The 13,112-nt window shown below is 44.7% G+C and overlaps 1 protein-coding gene and 1 non-coding gene across 3 annotated transcripts in view; one reads left to right on the forward strand and one right to left on the reverse strand.

The window, feature by feature from the left end:
• Nucleotides 1–9,272: 9,272 nt before the first annotated feature.
• LOC133060027 (U6 spliceosomal RNA) lies at nucleotides 9,273–9,376 on the reverse strand. The gene has a single exon (XR_009693696.1). It is a non-coding gene; the product is annotated as a U6 spliceosomal RNA (small nuclear RNA).
• Nucleotides 9,377–11,710: 2,334 nt separating this feature from the next.
• Nucleotides 11,711–13,112, forward strand: part of RAB44 (RAB44, member RAS oncogene family) — a 37,812-nt gene continuing 36,410 nt past the window's right edge. Inside the window, exon 1 of one of the 2 annotated variants that reach the window (XM_061146569.1) lies at nucleotides 11,711–11,794. The gene's annotated coding sequence lies outside the window, so the exon portion shown is untranslated. The remainder of the gene's footprint in view (nucleotides 11,795–13,112) is intronic. The other variant, XM_061146570.1, reaches the window with a different exon arrangement.

The raw sequence follows: 13,112 nt of genomic DNA on the forward strand, positions 1-13,112 counted from the left end.
TGGTCATGACTTTTGATGTGCTTTCCTGACATGGATTGGAAAGAATGCATTGGCTATGTTATTAGCTTCTTACCATCAGAGCTATGGAGACTATTCTAGTAAACATACCATACTTTTTGATATGATGGCTGCAACTAGGGCTGTCATGTGACCATTATCAATCACCGTGCTTCGTTTGCTTTTCGTAGGAGCAGGTGGGGGTGGATTGGGAAGCACTGTGTCCTTTAAGTCCCTGAGGGTAGGATTAACCTTTGCAATTCTACCAGGGATGCGGTACTGCTTCTGACTTAACCATCTTGACCAGTGGGGTAACTGAGGAGACTTCTACTCAGTCCTTTCCCTAATGGCTTTTGTTTCACGGGTTTCACCAATCTGAGCGTTCTGCTACTTGCTGAGTACATCCATCCCAATTTGCATTCAGGGGCTGGGAAGCCGCCACAGACTCATTTGAACCCATTGGACTCCAAGAGGGAACAGCGCCTCATGACTCACGGGAGCTTGGTTCCCCAACCAGAAATCGGACCTGGGCCCCGGGCTGTGAGAGTACAGAGCCCTAACCACCGGGCCACCAGGGACTTCCCCGGGATGTTTAATCTTGAGTCAAGAGAGGGCACAATAAACACTTTGGCTGCCTTGTATTCCTCCTCTCCCGCAGTCCCAGCCCCACACCCCTGAGGTCTCATCCCATGTGTTTGCCCTGTTCCTACCAATACATATCAGTCAGACCTGTGGCATTCTGGCAAGTTCTTTCCTCTAGTAGCAGTAACTCTACTTTTTCTACTCAGGCAATGCTGAGACCTGACCCAATTATTGGTCTAAGAGATGAGGCTGGCAAACCCTAGCTCCAGGGACCAGCTGCCCATTTTTTTATAGAGTTTTACTTCAATATAGACACACCCATTCGCTTGTTGTCTATGGCTGTTGTACTTTAAGTAGCACAAAAGCAGAAATGAGTAGTTGCAACAGACACCATGTAGCCCACAAACCTAAAATATTTGCTCTCTTGCCCTTAAAGCATTTGCTGACTCTTGTCTACAGGCAGAGAGGGGAGGTGGGGTGGATCTTAAAGTGATGGGTGACTGTTCTCCTCTAGCAGGGGAGGGGCATTCTGCAGGCCTGGAGGGCTCAGGGAAGCAGGGAGTGCAGGATTCACCCATCTAAACACCTCCATTCCAGGACTCAGTGCCCCACTCTTCCCTTGCTGGCTGCAGCCAGGCATGGTCTCTCTTGTAGCTCTACCACCTTTATACCAAACCCTGGGGCTGATTATCAAAGCTATGGTTATTAGCTATGATTATTAGTCAAAGCTATGGTTTTTCCAGTAGTCATGTATGGATGTGAGAGTTGGACTATAAAGAAAGCTGAGCACCAAAGATTTGATGCTTTTGAACTGTGGTGTTGGAGAAGACTTGAGAGTCCCTTGGATAGCAAGGCAATCCAACCAGTCCATCCTAAAGGGGATCAGTCCTGAGTGTTCATTGGAAGGACTGATGTTGAAGCTGAAACTCCAATACTTTGGCCACCTCAGGCGAAGAGTTGACTCATTTGAAAAGACCCTGATGCTGGGAAAGATTGAAGGTGGGAGGAGAAGGGGACGACAGAGGATGAGATGGTTGGATGGCATCACTGGCTCAATGGACATGAGTCTGAGTAGGCTCTAGGAGTTGGTGAAGGACAGGGAGGCCTGGCGTGCTGCAGTCCATGGGTCGTAAAGAGTCGGACACAACAGAGCGACTGAATTGAACTGAACTGAGGCTGATTATCAGCATAGTCTGCCCTTGGGCCCCAAGAGATGAGGACCATTTCAAATGCTTTGATGGGGGGGTCTCTTGTCTCCCACGGCCTGCCCTGAGTTGAGCCTGTGATTCTCTTTCTTCAAGACTTCCAGGGAAGTGAACAGAAGTCAGTCAGGGCCAAATCCTCATCGTTATCATCTGCGTGTGCTTAGTCATTCAGTCGTGTCCAACTCTTTGCGACCCCATGGACTGCAGTGTGCCAGGCTCCTCTGTCCACGGAATTCTCCAGTCAAGAGTACTGGAGAGGGTTGCCATGCCTTCCTCCAGGGGATCTTCCCAACCCAGGGATCGAAGCCAGTTCTCCCGCATTGCAGGTGGATTCTTTACTGACTGAGCCACCAGGGATAGCCCTGTATTTTTCTGTATCTCTCCCAGGTCTAACCTCCTACATCTGGGTCTTGGTCAGCAGGAGGCTGCAGCCTACAGGGAACTCATCATCTCCCTAGTTACTGCCAGCGTCAGGCCCCATAGTCATCTCACTGGTGAGGGAGCCATTTTCAGAAGACTTTCTGCCATTTCTGGTGTCAACTTTCTTAGTTTTTTTTTTCCCCCAAAAGCAGCCTGAGACATGGGTGTGTATGTAAGTGGTTTACTTGGGAGGTGGTTCTGGAAGCATGGATAGTGGGGAATGTGGGAAAGGAAAAGAAAGGAAAAAGCCAGTGGAGGGGGAAATTTCCTGGTGGTCCAGTGGCCAAGACTTGGCGCTTCCAATGCTGAGAGCCTGGGTTTGAGCCCTGGTCGGGGAACTAGATTTTGCATGCCACAACTAAGACCTGGCACAGCCAAATAAATAAATAAATTTTTTTTTTTTTTTTAAAAAGGGGGCGCTTCCCTGGTGACTCAAGCAGTAAAGAGTCTGCCTGCAGTGCGGGAGACCCGGGTTCGATCCCTGGGTTGGGAAGATCCCCTGGAGAAGGGAGCAGCTACCCACTCCCGTATTCTGGCCTGGGGAATTTCATGGACTGTATGGTCCATGGGGTCGCAAAGAGTCGGACACGACTGAGAGACTTTCATTTTCAAGAAAAAAAAAAAAAAGCCAGTGGAGGTATTGGTGAGCAAGTTCTGCTGTGTGCAGCTGGGAGGTCTGAGGAGACTGTGTGGAACGTGTCCTAGGTTTGTCTCTCAGGGTACTTGCCTAGGTACCTCTGGGGTACTTAACTATGGACACTAGCCATTGTCAATTGAGGGCAGCCTCCAGGAGCAAGTTCAGGTTACTCCTTGGGTGGATGTAGTTTTGGCGATGCCAGAGTAAGCCAGAAGGATGCAAGCATTTGAGGTGAGATGCTGTATCCCTGCCAGGAATTACTTCCCAAAACTTCTGGTGAACACAGACTTGAGGCTGGGGATGCGGGTGGGGGTGTCAGCAGTGGGTAACCCTTCAGCCAGCATAGTGTCCAGGTAAGCAAGTTGGCAAAGATCACTGCAGCTTTGCCCTTCCCACTGAGCCCACCAAAACACAAGCACCATGAGGGTAGGGCTTTGCTTCTTGTATTCACTGCTGTCTCCCGGCACCTTGAAAGTTCCCAGCACATCATAGGTCCTGGACAAGTATTTGTTAAAATTCACTGGGGCTTGAATTTCCTTGACCTGAGCATTCGCCCCAATCCTCAACTTCACCCCCACCCCATCCCAGCTCCCACGTCACTGCCCCACATCCCTTGACAATCAGTCTGGCGTGTGAACCAGGCTACCGGCCAGTTGCTAGGATGGAGAAGTTGGCAGTTCTGTAACTCAGTCTCACTTTATCAACCACAAAAGTAGCAACAGCTGACATTGATTATCGTCTGCCAAACACAGTTCCAAATGCTTTACAAGGTTTATAGCATCAAATCTTTACGACACACCTCCAAGGTGGGCACTATTATTGCCTCTATTTCACAGATAAGAAACTGAGGCGACGAACCTTTACGTCACATGCTTGAGGTCACACCCCTAGGAAGTGGTGGGGCGCCAGGATATTCACGCCGATGACCCAGGTCATATTGCTTGCTCGATAACCCAGAAAGGGGAAGTGCCTCGCCCAGGGCTACAGCCGCGTGACAGCTCTTCAGAGGAGGCTAGGACAACTGTTTCCTTCTGTGTCCCTCCTCGGTCTTTGTTGTTGCTTAGATTTTCTCAGTCTTAGGTAAAACGTGCTATATAAATGCTACTTCAAAACCAGTTCCCTGGCTTTCCATTCCCCTGAGATCACCAGCTCATCTAAGTTCATTCTAGAAATAATTTGGAGCTGGGAGCTGGACACAGGGGACCCAGGTCTCCCAGTTTGACCACCAGTTCTCACCACTGAACCCCAGAACAGAGAGTATCTTGCTTCACAGTTTACCAAATTGTGACGTGAATTCAAGCATCTTTGAAAGTGTTAGTAACACAGTCGTGTCTGACTCTGCAACCCCATGGACTGTAGCCCATCAGGCTCCTCTGTCCATGGACTTCTCCAGGCAAGAATACTGGAGGGCTTTGCTTCTCCAGGGGATCTTCCTGACCCAGGGATTGGACCCAGATCTCCCACATTGAAAGCAGATTCTTTACCGTCTGGGCCACCAAGGAAGCCCTTTAGGGAATTGAAAATTAGGGACTCCCTCCCTTCCCTGTTCACTTGAAACTATCACAGCATTGTTAATCAGCTATACCCTGATACAAAATAAAAAGTTGTTAAAAAAAGAAAAAGAAAATTAGGGACTCCCTGGAGGTCCAGTGCTTAAGACTCTGGTTGGAGGACTAAGATCCTGCACGCTGCACAGCTAAGAAAATATACATAAAAATCAATCAATCAATAAACAGTCTTATCTTATAAACAATTTTTTAAAGGAAAATTAGTGAGCGTGGAAATTTCCCATTCACAAAACCATCTCATTGTCTTTGATCCTTGTTCCTTCATTCAGTTTTTGTAAAATTTAGTTTCTGAGCTTAGTCCAGTGACATTGTATTTTAAAGTTAGCTCTACTGTGTCCCAAAAGGCCTGCATCTAATTTCCCCCCTAGCATCAGGCTATGTCTTTCTGCCAGCTGTCTCATGGGCAGGTTCCTTCCCTGGGGGCGGTGTGAAGGGGAGGCCAGGCCAAGCTCTTACCACCTCCAGATTCGACTCTGTGACACAGGCTCCATCAGAGAGGGCTGGGACCTCCACCTGCTGTCTCTGTGCCCCTTCATTTCCATTGCTGTGAGGTGGGGGGAAATGGACTTGGGATGCCTTGAGATCCTGGGGACTTGATCTTAAAAATCCAAACTCACTCTACTCTCAGAGAAGTGCAGAGAATTCCTTGCTGGAAAAAAAAAGGTCCCAGATCTCCTGTGATTGCCCAAATACAGAAGCAAGCACTGCTGGCCATCCTTCCAGAATATATCCGGAGTCCTGTCACCTCTCGTCGTTACTTGCGGCTGCCCCCCTGGTCCCAGCCATCACTTGTCTGGATTATTGTAGCAGCCTCCTCACTCGTCTCCCTCTTCGTTCTGCCTTTGCCTAACACAGTTTATTCTCCACATTGAAAGCAGCCACAAGGATCCTTTTAAAACCCACACAGGATCTTGTCATCCTCCAAGTGGCTTCTGTCTCACTTACAGTAAAAAATCGTGTCCTTGCAGGGTCTACAGTTTGTACCTCTGGCCTCATCTCACTCTGCCCTCCGCTACCTGCTTCAACCACAATGGTTTCCTCACTGCTTCTCGTGTACACAAAGCAAGTTCTTGCCTCAGGGCCTTTGCACTCACTGTTTCCTCTCTCTGAACATGCTTCTTCCAAAACTTCTTTCTCACATACTCTATGCCAGTATCAGCTCCTGGGACAGACTTCTGACTGCCACCCTGCCACGCCATCTAAAATATACCTCCCACCATTCAATCCCTTTGCTCCGCTTTACTTTCCCTCATAACACTTATTGCTATCAGTTATTACATTACATATGGATTTTTCCTATTGTTTTCACTTTTGTATCCTCAGTGCTGGCTCATATTAGACACTCAATAAATATGTGTTGATACCGGTCATAATAGCCATCATCAAAAAAATCTACAAACAGTAAATGCTGGAGAGAGTGTGGAGAAAAGGGAACCCTCCTCACTATTGGTGGGAATGTTAATTGGTCCAGCCATTGCAGAGAACAGTATGAAGGGTCCTTAAAAAACTAAAAATAGAACCACCATATGACCCAACAATCCCACTCCTCAGCACTGCTCAGAGAAAACCATAAATCAAAAAGATACATGCACCCCAATGTTCACCGCAGCACTATTTAAAGTAGCGAGAACATGGGAGCAGAGGAATGGATAAAGATATGGTACATATATGTAATGGAATATTACTCAGCCATAAAAAACAAAGTATTGCCATCTGCAGCAACATGGATGAGCCTACAGATTGTCATACTGAGTGCAGTAAGTCAGACCCAGAAAAACAAATATCATGATACTGCATAATATGTGGAATCCAAAAAAAAAAATGAGTACAAAAGAACTTATTTACAAAATAGAAGTAGGGTCATAGATACAGAAAGAAAACATGGTTACCAGGGGTCGGGGTGGAATAAATTGGGAGATTGGGATTGACATATACACAGTACTATATATGAAATTACTAGTAGTAAGAACCTGTTGTATAGTGTAGGGAACTCTACTCAATACTTTGTAATAGCCTATATGAGAAAAAAATCTAAAAAAAAATAAAGAGAGAGAGGATATGCATATCTGTATAACTGAATCACTTCGCTATACACCTGAAACTAACACAGCATTGTAAATCAACTATATACCAATAAAAATTACAAGAATAACATTGTGAACAAATTTTTGTTGTATTAAAAATGAATTTTTGTTTAGCTCAATAATGCTATAGAAACTCTGAGTACTAATTTTTCAACATTAAGAAGGAAGTGAAAATGATGGTTGGTTGTGAGAGTATGTATTTTTTTAGAAATTAAGTTTATTCATCTTGGAAACTTTTGTTTTGAAATCATTTCAGACATACAGAAAAGCTGCAAAAATAGTAGAATCATTCCCATAAATCCTTCACCAACAGTCCCTAAATGTTAACATTTTACCACATTTCCTTCATCACTTTCTCTCTGAATATGTACAAATGATTCTTAAATTTATTTTTGAATGGATATTGTCTAAAGATGGTACAAAATAAACAGGGAAACATAAATCTCCCTGTTTGTCCATCACAGTACTTCTTTCCAGCCTACCTGCTACCAGCTTCTTGTCTTTTCTGTTAGAAATATCCTATTCATTTACAAACATGTGCAACTGCGTGTGCATTTATATAGCATAAATGTCATCCACACACATGCACTTCTTCATGCAAAACATACTATACGCAGTGTTCTGCAATTCACTTTTTTCATGCAGCAATATCTTCTGAAGGTCATTCCATATCTTCTGAAAGTTTACCTGGATCTTTCTATTTTCCATCATATGCCTGTATCAGAACTTATTAAGTATTAATAGTTTCCTGTTGGTGGAAATTTAGGTTGTTTCCAATCTTCTGCTATGACTGACAGTGCTGTAATGAATATCCTTTTATATCATCATTTTGTAATATCACCTGTAGGACAAATGACTAGAAGTGAAATTGCTGAATAAAAAGTTTTTTGCATTTTAAATGTTGATAGATATTATCACATTACTTTTCATGAAAGATGTACCAATATATATCCTTACAACTTATGAAAATGTTTTTCTATACCCTTAATAACGCATCAAAAACTTTTTTGTTTTGTTTTATCAACTGGTTAACTTAAAATGATATCTCATTATAGCTTTATTTTTCATTTCTTTTATCATAATTGAAGATAAACATTCTTCATGTATTTAAAAGCCATTTTATTTCTCACAAGTTGTCTATTCATAAATGACACCAATTTCTCACATGTATTACCGGTTTTTCATTGATCTATAGGAACTCATGATATATTAATGAAAAGGAAATTAGTTTATTTTCTATGCTATGTGAATATTTTTTCATAGTTTTTTACCTTTTGATTTATCAATGGTGACTTTTTTTTTTTTTTTGCCATTCAGTTGTTTTATTTTTTTCTTTAAAAAAATTTCTATCTACTGGACTATCTCAATCTTTTCTTTTGTGGTTTCTAACGCTTTGTGATATGACTGGAAAGGCCTTGAATGCTCCAAGGTTATTTTTTAAATTACCCAATAATTTCTTTTGGCATTTGTTCAAACATACACAAAAGTAGAGAGAAAAAAGGAACCAGCGGTACTCTCAACAACTTCAACAGCAATCAGAACAAGGTAGAGTGGTTTCCCTTGTGGCTCAGAAGGTAGAGAATCCGCCTGCAGTGCAGGAGAACTGGGTTTGATCCCTGGTTTGGGAAGATCCCCTGAAGGAGGGCATGCAACCACTCCAGTATTCTTGCCTGGAAAATCCCATGGACAGAGGAGCCTGGTGGGCTACAGTTCATGGGGTCCCTAAGAATCAGACATGACTGAGTGACTAACACGTTCACCTTCAGTCTCATTTCAGCTATGCCCCAACCATTGCTCCATCCTTTGACTATTTTGAAGCAAACTGCAAACAATATATAGTTGTATGAATTTTTTTATGTTTAAAATTTAAAAAATATAAATGGTATATTTGTCAGTTCAGTTCAGTCACTCAGTCGTGTCCGACTCATTGCGAGAGGTGCAAAATATAACAGTGGTGAAATTCCAGATATTTTTGATTTCCCACTCACTTTCAGTATATTAAACAATTACCTGATCAGTTCTTTTTTTCTATTTAAACTTTTTTATTGGAGTATAGTTGATTTACAATGCTGTGTAAGTTTCAGATGTACAGCAAAATGATTTATAAATACACATATATTCACTCTTTATTTAGATTCTTTTCCCATATAAGCCATTACAGAGTAATGAGTAGAGTTTCCTGTGCTCCACAACAATTTCTTATTAGTTATCTATTCTACCTTTTAAAAAATAATTAAAAAAATAATTTTATTTATTTATTTGGCTGTGCTGGGTCTTCATTGCTTTGATGACTTTTCTCTAGTTGCAGCAAGTGGGGGTTACTCTCTAGTTGCGATGCATGGGCTTCTCATTGCAGTGGCTTCTTTTTTGGAGCACAGGCTCTCGAGCATTTGGGCTTCAGTAGTTGCGGTCCATGGGCTCAGTAGTTTAGGTTCCTGGACTTTAGAGCACAAGATCAGTAGTTGTGGCTCACACACTTGGTTGCTCCAAGGAATGTGGGATCTTCCCAGACCAGGGATTGAACCTGTTTCTCCTGCATTGACAGGCGAATTCTTTACCACTGAGCCAGCAGGGAAGGCCCTAGTATAAAGTAGTATGTATATGTCAACCCCAATCTCCCAATTTATCCCTTCCCACCTCATCTACTGGTAACCGTAAGTTTGTTTCTACATCCCTGTGACTCTACTTCTGTTTTGTAAAAAAAGTTCATTTGTACCCTTTAAAAAGAAAAGATTTCCACATATAAGAAATATCATATGTTATTTGTCTTTCTGTATTAAACAGCATGGAACACGTCATCAATTTGCATGTCATCCTTGTGCAGGGACCATGCTAATCTCCGTATCGTTCCAACTTTAGTATATGTATTGCTGAAGTGAGCACTTAAATGCTTACATTTTTTTTTTTTTTAAGCCAGAATGCTTTATTTATTTATTTTCGGCTGCCCTGGGTCTTCGTTGCTTTGTTCGAGCTTTCTCTAGTTGTGGTGAGCTGGGGCTACTCTTTGCTGTGGTTCGAGGGTTTCTCATTGCAGTGGCTTCTCTTGTTGCAGGGCACGGGCTTCAGTAGTTGTAGCACACGGGCTTAGTTGCTCTGCAGCATGTGGAATCTTCCAGACCAGTGATCAAACCTGTGTCCTCTGCATTAACAGGCAGATTTTTATGCACTTAGCCACCAGGAAAGTCCATGCCTGAACTTTTGATCTGGAATTCTTTTATTTTTATTTTTTTTGGAATTCTTTTAGAGTTAGAGCTCCAACTTTGTTTTTGGCAGATACTTAGGCCATTCTTCTCACAGTTTATTGACTAAACCATCTTTTCTCTACTAATTTGAAATGCTATCTTTTTTATACAATAAATTCCCGTATAAAGTGAGTCTATTCCATTCTATTCTTTATTTGTCCCCATAAGTTCATCCATTTATATTCATGCTCCAGTACTGCACAATTGCACTCACCTCATATGCTAGTAAAATAATGCTCAAAATTCTCCAAGCCAGGCTTCAGCAATATGTGAACTGTGAACTTCCAGATGTTCAGGCTGGTTTTAGAAAAGGCAGAGGAACCAGAGATCAAATTGCCAACATCTGCTGGATCATCGAAAAAGCAAGAGAGTTTCAGGAAAACATCTATTTCTGCTTTATTGACTATGCCAAAGCCTTTGACTGTGTGGATCACAATAAACTGTGGAAAATTCTGAAAGAGATGGGAATACCAGACCACCTGACCTGCCTCTTGAGAAACCTGTATGCAGGTCAGGAAGCAACAGTTAGAATTGGACATGGAACAACAGACTGGTTCCAAATAGGAAAAGGAATACGTCAAGGCTGTATATTGTCACCCTGCTTATTAACCTGCATGCAGAGTGCATCATGAGAAACGCTGGGCTGGAAGAAACACAAGCTGGAATCAAGATTGCTGGGAAAAATATCAATAACCTCAGATATGCAGATGACACCACCCTTATGGCAGATAGTGAAGACGAACTAAAGAGCCTCTTGATGAAAGTGAAAGAGGAGACTGAAAAAGTTGGCTTAAAGCACAACATTCAGAAAACCATGATCATGGCATCCAGTCCTATCACTTCATGGGAAATAGATGGGAAGACAGTGGAAACAGTGGCTGACTTAATTTTTTGGGCTTCAAAATCACTGCAGATGGTGATTGCTGCCATGAAATTAAAAGACGCTTACTCCTTGGAAGGAAAGTTATGACCAACCTAGATAGCATATTAAAGAGCAGAGACATTACTTTGCCAACAAAGGTCCGTCTAGTCAAGGCTATGGTTTTTCCAGTGGTCATGTATGGATGTCAGAGTTGGACTATAAAGAAAGCTGAGCGCCAAAGAATTGATGCTTTTGAACTGTGGTGTTGGAGAAGACTCTTGAGAGTCCCTTGGACTGCAAGGAGATCCAACCAGTCCATCCTAAAGGAGATCAGTCCTGGGTGTTCATTGGAAGGACTGATGTTGAAGCTGAAACTCCAATACTTTGGCCACCTGATGTGAAGAGCTGACTCATTTGAAAAGACCCTGATGCTGGGAAAGATTGAGGGTAGGAGGAGAAGGGGACGACAGAGGATGAGCATTTGGGCTTGGATGGCATCACCGACTCAATGGACATGAGTCTGGGTGAACTCCAGGAGTTGGTGATGGACAGGGAGGCCTGGCATGCTGCGGTTCATGGGGTCGCAGAGTTGGACACGACTGAGCGACTGAACTGAACTGAACCATGCAGTTCTAATGGATGCAGTTCAACAGTATATTCTGGTATTAGGTTAGACTATTTTCTAAAGGATACTTTGGGTGTGGGCCTCCCCTGGATTTCCAAGACATGGTCTGAGGGTGAGGATCTGAGGTAAGGCATGGTGTATACACTTGGCTTTAGCCGTAACTGTGCTCTTGGACACTCTGGTTGGGATAAGTTGAGGCATCCTTCTGGCAACCAGAGGCTCAGGTCCAAGTTCTGACTTTGCCATTGAGAACTGGGTGACCTTACTTTTCTGAGCCTCTGATTACAGGGGTCTCTCCACCAGCTCCAGCTTTCTTCAGTTCCAAGATTTGAGGACTAGGGTGCCTCAGGAGTACCAAACAAGATTGTGAAAGGATAACCAGTTGGTCACTTCGACAGGAAGTCCCATAGATTAGCACAGGAGATTGGCTCGCCAGGGAACGGAAAGAGTGGTTAAGCAAGAAGCAAGACTGTTAACAGTTCCAGAGCTCGTGGTCTCCTGGGGGCAGTTTTTGCCTCATTACCGGGCCCAGGAGGTACGGGGCTGCGTGCACGACTGGGAGCCTCTGAGAGGTGGGAGCTACCCCGGAGTTGCAATGCTTCTTTTCTTTGGTGGTGTGAGGTTGGGGGAGGGAGCTGTGGTTCCCCATCCAGCTTCTGGGACGAGATGCAAAGGGCTGAGCCTTTTCTCATGAATCTGGAGCTCTCTGCAGCGAGTGGAAGGCATTTGGGCAGGAGACTTGGATAGATTATCTACCCTTAAATGGTCATGTGACCCTGGACGAGTCACCTGGCTTCTCAGAGCCTTGGTTTCTCTTTGAGGTTAGTGGGGGCAAGAGAGAGGATAAATATACTAGGGGGTCTCTTGGATCTGCTGACTTGGACAACTTGAGTTCTGTGACTATCGCTGTTACTTGTAGTTACTGAAGGAGGTGGAGTGAAGCGCAGACCCAGGTCCTCACCCCTTTGAAGAGAGGACGATGGAACTGGCGGAGGCCCTGAGGCACCCACAGGTGCCCTGTTGCAATTCTGCCCCAGTCCCCACAGCACCCTCTTACGAGGCTCTCCACTTCCCGAGGGAAAGCCTGTGGTCCCTGCTCCCTGAACCGAATCCTACAACGGGGAGCTGACTTCTGGGAGGATTCATTAGCCCTCAGGTCTAGCCTCAAACTTTATTCGGTTTCTCGGGTGAGGTGGGGAGAGGGTGCAGTGCTGGGTGTGTGTGTGTGTGCACGCCCATGTGCTCCTGGGCAGGATGGTGTTTCCCACGGTTACAGGTGTGAGGCCGTGATTACCAGCGAGGGGAATGTGGGGACTTCCCTGGTGGTCCAGTGGTTAGGACTCTGCGCTTCCTCTGTTGGGGGGCCTGGGTTCCATTCCCAGTCAAGGAACTAAGATCCCACGGGCCCTGCAGTGCAGCCGAAAGAAAAAGAAAAGAAGGGGGGATGTGGCAGAGGAGGGGGCGCTGACGGAGGGGTGCCCCTGCTGGCTGACTCGCAGGGTTTTGCTCCGAGTGACTCTGAGTGAGCAGGGACCTTTGTGCACACCAGAGGTTGTGACAGGGTTGTGTCTGACTGTGAGGGAGGTGTGTGTGTGCATGCATATGCCTGTGTGTACGCACAGGTACACACGTCTGAGAACTGACTGAAGGATGTCCCCATTGTTTGGAGCAGACTGTTTTTCGGGCACTGTTCTCAGCTGTGAGGGGGATCTCCCTGTCCCGGACCGATGGTAACAGGTACGTTGAGGCGGTGCTGGCCCCAGGGCGCCTGCTGCCTTTCAGCCCCGGGACTCCTGACAGACAGCGAGGGGGCCGCTGAGTGCCATCTGGGGAGAGAAGACTCGATGGGCTCAGAGGGTTGACGCTGAGGTCTGAGGCATAGTGGGGACT

Source organism: Dama dama, chromosome 7 (genome assembly GCF_033118175.1).
Source record: "Dama dama isolate Ldn47 chromosome 7, ASM3311817v1, whole genome shotgun sequence".
Taxonomy (NCBI): domain Eukaryota; kingdom Metazoa; phylum Chordata; class Mammalia; order Artiodactyla; family Cervidae; genus Dama; species Dama dama.